This window comes from Physcomitrium patens, chromosome 3 (genome assembly GCF_059467195.1).
Source record: "Physcomitrium patens ecotype Gransden chromosome 3, ASM5946719v1, whole genome shotgun sequence".
Classification (NCBI taxonomy): Eukaryota; Viridiplantae; Streptophyta; class Bryopsida; order Funariales; family Funariaceae; genus Physcomitrium; species Physcomitrium patens.
In genome coordinates, this window is record NC_143412.1 from 22,958,929 (window position 1) to 22,969,748 (window position 10,820).

General features: G+C 28.3%; 2 non-coding genes across 2 annotated transcripts; both read left to right on the forward strand.

Moving 5' to 3' along the window:
• The first annotated feature begins 1,375 nt into the window (after positions 1-1,375).
• TRNAA-AGC (transfer RNA alanine (anticodon AGC)) lies at positions 1,376-1,448 on the forward strand. The gene has a single exon. It is a non-coding gene; the product is annotated as a tRNA-Ala (tRNA).
• A 2-nt stretch (positions 1,449-1,450) lies between these two features.
• TRNAT-AGU (transfer RNA threonine (anticodon AGU)) lies at positions 1,451-1,524 on the forward strand. Its single transcript has one exon. It is a non-coding gene; the product is annotated as a tRNA-Thr (tRNA).
• Positions 1,525-10,820: the final 9,296 nt, after the last annotated feature.

Below are 10,820 nucleotides of genomic sequence, written 5' to 3' on the forward strand. Positions count from 1 at the left end.
CGCGTTAAAGCGAGCTCAAACGTCAGCACGCGGGACAACAGGGTCTGACGAGAAGCTGACCTGGTTTAAAAGTTCTCTAGTTCAATCTACTCCTCCCCACAATGGCAGAGAGTTTTGTCCTGAGCTATCGTTTATCAACTGACTCAGGTTTCTTGATGATATCTCATGTGGCAAATCAAAGGCTCCTACTTTCAGCCGTCTGTACTCCCACAGTTCCAGACCCCAAGGCACATCATGCGTGTACATGCAAGCTGTTGGGGATGGTGTCAAAAGCGTCTACGGATTCCGGACATTACAAATGCTCCCTCGTAGGGTACGCCGCAGAGCGAAGTCTCACAGTTCTGTGCTTCCGTGTAGCGAGCACTACCAACCTTGAAGTGCACATTTGTGTGTCGATTGCTTGTTAACTCAACGTCGACTCTGATCTCTAGCTTCTCGAGGATTCAACTCTGCAATCGCAAATTCACCGCTGTGTTGAAGCTCAATCGCCCCTCTTCCAACAAATGGTGTTAAGCCGAGGCTTCACAGAAGAGTGCAACTGGGTCATGTCCACATTTCGGCGTCGAAGAAAACCAGATGGGAGTTAGAATCTAAGCCTTCGGAATACACCTTTCTGTGGGTACAATTGTATACGTATGTTTGTGTGTGTATTGCACTATATGGTGCCCTCTGACGATCGAAAAGAGGAAATCATTTCTCCCACTTTTGGAAGATAAATCAAATGAAGTCTGATGGCGATAAATTCTGCACCTATACAGATGCCATGAGGCCCATGACCCCTCACACTTTCATGCTTCCGGAGAACTGCAGAAGCAGTGGAATTGAGTGGGGTGGTTGAGCTGGACATCTGTCCTTCAGACTCTAGTAAAATATTCAGTAATTAAGAAACACATTAACAAACAAACATGCTTCTCCCTCTAAAAACGTTGCACCAATACATGTTCAAATTTTGGTTTTCTTAAGTTTATTTTGATAGGGAATGTTAGATTATTAAAATTTGTTCACTATTTGATCAGTGGCACCTCCTTCCATTCAGAGTGTTGGAAAGTAAAAATACACTCTACATGTTTCTTGGCTTAATTTCCTCGAGTGTGGGATGGGGGAGTATTCCATCCATCCACCCAGCGCCCCTCCCTTGTTTGCGCTTCAAGGGAGCCCTGCAAAAAGGTGGATCAATCGCAACACATGGGTCACATACATACATACAAACAAAACAAAAATATAAAGAAACATACAAACAGACACAGAGAGAGAGGGAGGGAGGGCGCCTCCATCGCGTGTAGGGTGCGGTGAGGTCAGGAACAAATGGAGTAAGCGGCAGGGGGCAGGACATCCGGTGACGTCGGCGGCTGCGGTGGGTGACGTCAGCAGCCGCGGGGATGTAGCTCAGATGGTAGAGCGCTCGCTTAGCATGCGAGAGGTATGGGGATCGATACCCCACTTCTCCACTGCTTCTATAGCTCAGTTGGCTAGAGCACCCGTTTAGTAAGCGGGAGGTCCTGAGTTCAACTCTCAGTGGAAGCAGCGCCTTTTTGCCGCCCATATCATGGTCGGAATCAGATTCCATTTGTAAAAATTTGGTTGTTTAGTTGTTTACTCCATAGTGTAATCAGGACTGCATTGGAGTTTTGGAATTAGTTATAAATTCAATAAAATGAACCAATTTTTTTTTTTTTTTTTTTTAATTATTTGTCTCATAATACAACCTTTATATTATACTACTTGCAAGTTAGGAATCAAACATGATTAATCATTAAAAAATATTATTATCATATTTTAAAAAGCAGTGACCAAAATAAAATATTAATAAATTAGGATCATTGTTGAACCACAATTTTCTGTTTACCTATCCAATATTACATCTTTGTTAATTTTCTATCAAAACAAGATTCAATACTATTTTTTTTATTGGTTGATTGTATGAACCAAGAAACATGTAGAGTGCAATTTTAATATATTATTAGTGCCCTTATTTCTCTCAAATAGTGAAACTAATGTTTCTTTTTTGGAAATAGCCTTTTCTAAACTAGTTTTCAGAGATACATGTTTTTTTTCTTTACATGCCAAAATTTTATTTATTCTTGTATATATGTATTTTTTTATGTATATGTATATCTATTTATTGTCCTTTTATTATCCAATTTCTGTAAGAGGTTTCCATTTATACAACTTAATGTTAATAGCTTACACAACTTATCAAAGAATGGACCTAAGGATGTTGCACTTAATACATTTTAGAAATTGATAGAGTCTTTAAACTTGTAAATTAAAAAATCAAAAAAATCAATATCCTAATATGATCAAATTAATAATTAATCTAAATTTAAAAAATCTAAATAAAATTATAGCTTTAATATATATATATATATATATATATATATATATATATCATTAAATTATTTTAAAATAGTATGTTAGTCTTGGTTCTTAAGTTGGTTGGAATGATATTCCATTCAAAATAACTATCTAGTATTAGGAGAATAAAGTTATAAAAAACATGACAAAATAAATAGTTACTTGTTGATTTTAGGTTTAAACACCCTTTTGAAGTATTCTTTATCTGAATTTTGATACTTTAAATATGTTTTGGTCTAAAATCCAAACCTCTTCATGATGGGTTTTTAATTTGGACTTTGGTACTATAAATATCTACTAATTTAGAGCTTGGATACTTATCTTATTGGCTTTTGGTATAGACTTTGGTGCCATAAGCTTTTGTTAAACTAAAGTCCAAAAATTTAAAATTACCAAAAAGAATTTCAAATAATTTATTCAAGAGTGGCATTCAACTTTGGAAAATCCTCAAATAAATTAGACTTAAACTAATGATAATTTCAAACAATCTCAATATGAGTAACTCCTACTAAATTTTTTTTTGATAATATTACAAATATGAATCGATGAAAGTTTAGAACTTTAAATGATAATAAATCTAATTATTTTATTTATTTTTAAAGCCAAAATTATGAATATATTTTATCTCGCTCTGAAAATATAAATTACTACATATTTGTATTAATTATTGGCAAATAAAGAAGGTGATTGCAAAATAATTTATTATCCATTAGCATTGATTTTATAACTAGTAGGGCACCTTAAATAAGCAAGTATTTTTGCAAAGATTAATTCAAAGGATGTTAACAACCACATCATAATCAAGAAAAAGGACCAATTAAAGAATATATTTTATACAAAGTATGGTTACTTTGAGTATAATAATAGTTCTTTGAAATTACACACTCATTTATAATTTTTTAGCTTATGATAAATAATATTATAATTGGTGAGTTATAAATATTTTGTTTTAAAGTTTAGTTATTTTAATTTAATTAGGATTTATTTTTATTCTTTTATAAATATGATTGTATGTATATTTTTGTATTAAATGTCAAATTTGTTTTAGTGTTTAATATAAAACATCCAATTATATATGTAGAATAGTGTTTAAATTTAAAGATGAAACATTCTACTTCAAGAAATTATTGCATGCGTTCTAATTACCTTCATGTAGTATAAAATATTAACCACTTGATTGGAAGGATTTTATGCCATAGAAGAATGGTTTTTACAACAAAAAAGTAAATATATCATGAAATCAAAATCTTTTTAATTCTTATTAGCTTATTATTTTTGAGGCAAAGAGCAAATTAAATATGTCAAAATATCAGCTTGAAGGTTTTTGGTTGACTATTTTAACACAACCAAAACAAAAACAATACATTCTTACAAGAAATTCAAATTCTACACATAAATTATATAATTTCTCATTTAAAAAATCAAGTTTGATTTTAAATAGAAAATTATTTATGTCATCTTTGATAGGACATATAAAAAAATTGATCATTACCAGAATTGAACTCTTCAAAATTAGATTTATTTATAATTATATGACAAGTATGTGTAAATAGTTTCTACTTTTAAATTCTTATTTTGAATGCAAAATAGGTTTATTTTTAATTTCTACCATACATAACATGATGTACAATTATATCTTTTCATTTAAATTCTAGTTATAATTATTAATTTAAACTTATAAAATACTTTAATTTATAGCTTAGATGTGGATTTAAAAATATTACATAAAGTTCTACATAAATATTAAGATTGATAGAATATAAATGCAATGGTTGTAAGATAACTTAATTATATAGTCTAAAAAAGATTTTATTAATAAGTAACTTTACAAGAATGTAAATTATAAGAAAAAAAGAAAGTGGCTTATAAAACATTTAGTAATCTCTTGTTTTGTCAAAAAGTTTGGTTTTTTATTCTTATTTCTATAACTTTAGTTTGTCAAATTGGAAGATCTTCATATAATTTCAAAACCATAATTTTTTTTAAAAAAAATTTATTACAATTTTTGTAATAAATTTAAGAGTTATTGCTACATCCTTTATGATTACTTAGATGCTTTGAAATGAAACAAGCTCTTTTAAATATTAGGCATTAATCTATAATACATCCTTGGATCTTAAAAAATATGAAGACATTAATTATTACAACTCTTTATAGGATTTATAGCTAGAAGAAGATGTATTATATAGATGTACAAGAAATAAGAGCCTCAAAAACCTTTTAGAACTTTCTAAAATCTCCCAAAATCTCTTCTATATTTTTATTATTTTCTAGTAAGCTTCAAAAATATCTTAAAGCTTTTAAGATCTTTCATTGTCTTCTTAGCATGATTCTAAGAATTCTCCATAGTTTTGTAGAAGCTTTATTTGTTTTTATCTAGGAACTTTTGCAAATTTCTAAAAATTTCTACAAAAGATTCTTTGGATATTTCAAATATTCAACAATTCTAAGAGTTTTCTTAAGAAACGTTTATAAAATCTTGGTTCAATAATTTGAATAAGTAGTAAAAAAAGAGATATCTCAATGTTATCAACACAAGTTTTGAAACATTATCTTTTATTTTCTTCTTTGTAGTTTTATAATCAATCCTATTTCTAATTTAATATCTTGTTGCTATTTTTTTTTCGATTTTTTAGACTTTTAGCTTTGTATTTTTGGTAAAAACTATATATTATTATTTATCACAAATTCTTCTTGTAAATCTTGAATAATGCTTATATAAATAATCTATATATGTACACAAAATAAAAATAAAAATAAAAATTATTAAAAATATATTAGATGAAACCCTATCATTGTCATGGAAAATATGACTTAAGTGAAGCTTTTTTTGAGCCAAAGAATATTTTTCAAATATAATATAATATAATATAAATAAATAAATAAAATACACAATAGAGGTTTTAGCTATGAAGTAGAATAAGTAAGCTCGTACCATTGTCATGGATAATATACAAAAAAAAATTAATTTTGTTCAACAAATTACTTGTGAAAATACAAAAAAAAAAAAAAAAAAAAAAACTTTCAATTACATTAAAAAAATCATAAAAGTATATTACGATATTCAAATTTTTATTAAGTTCAATAAATAAATAAATTAAAATATAAAATATTAAAAATAAATTACTAATATTTATCTAATTAAAATTTTAAGAAAATATATTTAGTATGGAATTTAAATTATCATTTCTAGGAAGAAGAATCTTGATAGAATAAGAAGAAGTGTATTGAAAGAATATTATATAAAGTTGACTTTGAAAAAAAATAAATTTTTGTAGATCCAAACTAGTATGCTTCACTAATTATCTTTGAGATTTGTTTATTGTTATTGCAAATACAAGATAGATTAGAAATTGCTTTGTCTTTAAAATGAACAGAAGTTCTTTTGTCATAGAAGTTAATGTAATCCACTAAATGAATGTCAAGATTCCAGCAAATTTTCTTCTAAAAATTCATACTTCAAGAACTTGATTCATTAGTCATGTAATTACCAATCAAATTCCATTACAAAGTCCTTGGCAAAGAGCAATATTTCTTAATAGCATCATTGGAGTTTCAATCTTAGGACAAAGCTTTGATCTAGCCATTCCAAATGGATTAAGCAACTTGATGAATTTGATTGGATAAACATTATTATTATCAACACCATCTTTGACAACAATTTCATCAATGCTTTGATATTCTTGTTTTTTTCTAGAAAATATGGCCATAATCTTTTCATTAATATCTTCTATATTATCTTTCTATGTAGATAAAATTATTCTATCTCTTATAAAAACATCATTTGCTACACTATTTTTTGCCAACCTTAGATAAACAACATGATTTAAAAAAATTAATTATTGATCAACAATCATATGATCAAGAAGCATAAATCTATTATCAAACAATAAGTTTGTACTATTTCTAATTTAACAAGTGGCAAATAGAAATATTAGTCAATAATAATGTAACCATAAAGAATTCAAATGCACCACCATTTATATAAATAACGTGTATGTGCATTCTCTACTTGAAGAAGCTAATTAATAAATTTGATATCCAATTGAAATTCTCTTGAATTCAACTTCATATTTTCTTTTAATGTATGGATTTTTATTTGAAGTCAAAGTATTGAATATCAAAAGATGGTGCTATAATTTCTTCTCAAATTCCTTTCACAATCACTAGCAATATGTGGCAAAAATCTCCACCAAAAACTATTATTGCTCTTCTAAATGGAAAATTAATATCTTAAATGTATATAAAGAAATAATCAACTATCTTAGGACAATAATGATGTTGCATTAGAAATTCATTCCAAATAATAAGTAAAGTTTGGCAAATAAATTCAGCATAGTTAGAATTCTTAGTAATTGAACAAAAAAGTCTTTATTACAATCTAGTAGAATCTTCAACATAAAATGGATGGTTTTTCTTCCTTCAAATAGTAATGTCATAATTTTTAATGATGCAATACAAATCACAATTCTCTACATCAATCAAAATTTAATTACTAAAATATTGTGGACAAATATCTTACCGATTCTTATAGGTCCATTTAGAAAAAAAACATGCATCTATATTCTTCCATTATAGAGGTTATAATTTCATCATATGCCTTTCTTTGTTGAGGATTCAACTATAGAATATATTGCTCTAAATTTACTTCTAATTGTTGAATGTTCTATATTATTTTTTTAATAATAAATTTATTTTTATTAATTATTACTTTTCAATTGTTTTTTAGTAATGGCATTGGAAGAAATTGTGCAAGTATTCTATTGGAGTCTTGCAAAATCTTATTTAATAAAAAAATAGTCTAAAATCTTTAATTTATTTTTTACTAGATTGCTGATTCTATATTTTTTTTATAAATAGATATTAAAATCATCCAAGATGCTTTTTTTTAAATCTTTTTTATAAGTTAAATTGATTTTATAAATTTTTGTGTAATAGCAAAATAACAAATAATGCCCTCATCAAGAGATCTAATTTATATTCTTGATGCATCTTTCAAACATTGTTTCTACTTTCTATCATCTTCAAGCAATTCTAAAGTTGCACATACTTTTTTAAATGTTGGATGAAAAATTCTATGAATAATCTTTAAGTGCTCAAATAATTATAGAAATTTAATATGGATTAATAGATGTTCCAAATAATATCTTTCTTCTATTTCCAAATTTGTAAAATATAATCTTTTAATAATAAATCAATAGTTTTTTAACATCTACATCCTTCTTGTCTTATGCCAAACAAAATGTTGTAAAAACTATTGATATGTATATTGTCTTACTATTGCTATTGCAAATTATATTTTAAAAAATAAAGATAATATTATCTTTTATCTTTCAACATGTTCTAAAATTATAGTTGTATTGTCATTTGGATCATATATCACTTGATGTATTTTTGGAAGTTGAACAGCCAAACAAATAATATTAGATATTTCTTCATGGATTTTCATGCCAAAAATATAATAGGATATAAATAAAATATTTTCATTAATGACACATAGGGACAGATAGTTAGAATCATGTTTGAAAAGTTATAGAAGTTTTTAGAATATGGATTAGATTAGTGGACTACGTAGGACTCAGAGTGGAACATTCTATAAAGAATTTAGGGCGATTATTTGAATGGAGCCTACTATGGAACATTCTAAAAAAGACTTAAGGTAATTTTTTAAATAGGATCTTGTCATGATCATATGCATATAAGTCAATAATTACTTGTATAAATAGGTAGAAATAAGTAGAAGTAGATAAAAGTAAATTAATTGTATAATATCTTCTATAGAAGCTTCTTAGAAGCTTTATAAACACTGCTTTGATTTTATAGGTGTCTTTAATTGAATTTTTGGGTTAGAAACAAAGTTGGCCATATGCCACATATATTGTTAGCTTGAAGACCAAACTAACTATGTGGCTCACACGTAGAAAAAATTACCTTATAAGTCAAGGCATGTGTATTACAAAGTCAACACATATTAGAGGTCCTATAGAACATTGCCATGTAGTCCCTAATTAGATAGTATATATAGAGATAAGAGTGAAGCTCTCTTCACTCTTGTCAAGTCGTTTCTTGCTTCAAGTCTAGTTTCAAGAGTCTTAAGTTTTCTTGTCTTTTTGGTAATAAGCCTTTCTAATTTCTTTTAATATATGTACTTCCTTATTTCTATTTTGTCACTCTTTCTTTGACATGGATTTCATTGGTTTATACATTATCTTTTAGTTCATGTCTTTAACAAATCTACCATTAATCTTCTAGAAGAAATTTAAGGTAGTTATCTAAGTCGAATCCATCATCTAGAAATATTTTAAAAAGGCTAGGGTAATACAAAAAAGTATAAATAGGACTAGCCAAGGCCTTTTAGGGCATCTGGTCAAATATAGCTTTGGATCTTTGTTCATAATATAATTAGATTTTGTATCTTCATATTTTGTTCTATTTTGTTCTAATTTTGATTGCTTAGTTTTGTCTTCTGTATCTGTTTCTATAAAGTTTTGTTCTAATCCATTTTTTCCTATCTTGTCATGAGGTTTTATATTGCTGTGGTTTAGAAGGGTCTTAGACACTTCAAATAGATTGATCTTATTTCATTGATACGAGAACAAGTATTAAACTATTCTTTGGTAGTATATCAATAGTCATCATATAATAGAAGATCAATTGTTTTGGTCACCTTAGATATTCTATTGAAGCTACCACAAGCTACTCTTAAAAAGTCAACTGGGAGGTGAGAAGGCATTATAATAGTGAAGTCTAGCAAAAAAATTACAACATGGGAGATATGATAGAGCAATCCCACATAGAGGCTCACATACAACACTTCTTAGATTAGATAGCTACTTTGCAAGAGCAAATAGAGGCCTTGAGGACAAGGGAGTCATCACCTGCTAGGCTGAAATTGAGTAAGCCCAATAAATACTTTGGAACTTCAAAACAAGAAGATGTATGTCAATGACTCTTCAATATGCGACAATACTTTTAACTATTTAGAATAAATACCATTGAAGGAATTATGTATGCATCCAGTTATTTGAGAGATGCAATAGCCATTTGGTGGCAACATGAAATTCAAAGCTATAGAGCTCAAGGTGGATTTTGTAATTAGGAGGAGTTTGAGACCAAATTTAGGAATCAATTTTGACCCATCAATGCAGAAAAGATAGTACATGATCAATTGACAAATCTTACACAATGTAGGTTGGTGTAAGATTATATCTCCCAATTCAAGTCCTTATGTCTCTAAATTGATAGTGTTTTGGAGTCAGAGATGATGGATCGATTCCTATAAGGTTTGAAACTTGAGGTCCAACAAGAGGTAGAACTAAAGGATCCACAAACATTTGAAGAAGCAAGTTGGATTACAAAGCGGGTTGATGCTATAGATTTCAAAAATAATAGAATATGACCTATAGCACAAAATCTTATGCCACTATCTAATTCTATGGCACAACAATCAATGCCAATGGAAATTGATGCCTTTTAAAGATCATTGATACTACAAAGATGAAAAATATTAGTACAAAAGAGATTGTGTTTGTATTGTTGAAACTAGGCCATTAGATCAAAGGTTGTCCAAAATATCAAAATTCAAGTACTAAGAAAATAAAGCAAGTTTTAGTCTCAAAATTCATCAAGTCAATAATGAGACAGAGGAAGAAAACAAGGCTCTTGAATAAAGGCACCAAGGGCCAATATTGAAAATAGTTATTGTTTCTCAAAAATAAATGGCATGACCTTGAACAACTATCAAAAGAATCAATTAGTACATCTAATAGGACTACTAAGATGACAACTATGTCAAGTGCTTGTAGATTGTGGCTCTATGAAAAATTTCATCTCAAGTGAAATTACTAAGTGACTTAGATTTAAAACTAAGGCAATAAAGGAAGGAAGTATATACCTTACAGATGACCGAGAGAATGTATTAAGTGAGACATGTGAAGAAGAAACCTTGAATAGAACTATTGTCTAAAGCCAAATCAATAAATTGATTAATTTATTGCCTAGCATCAAAAGAATTTGAAGAGCTGCAAAATACTTTAGAGAAACTCTTAGAGAAAGGCCTTATTTGAAAAAGAATATCACCATGGAAAGTACCTCTACTCTTTGCAGCCAATAAAGATGGTGGACTTTGGCTTTGTATCAACTATTGAAGGTTCAATAAGTGGATTGTTATAAATGCATATTTACTACTATGCGTGGATGATCTTTTTGATCAACTTTGAAGTGCAACTATCTTTAATAAATTGGATCTTTGAAGCGGCTATTGGCAAATACCTATTGTAAGACATGATGTAATAAAGATGGCATTTTGTACATACTATAGACATTTTGAATGGCTAGTTTTATCTTTTGGCCTCATTGATGCTCCAACCTCTTAATAGATGATATGAATAGAATGTTTTGGGCCTTTTGGATAAATATGTAGTTGTCTTTATTGATGATATCCTCATATATAATAAAATCTCTAA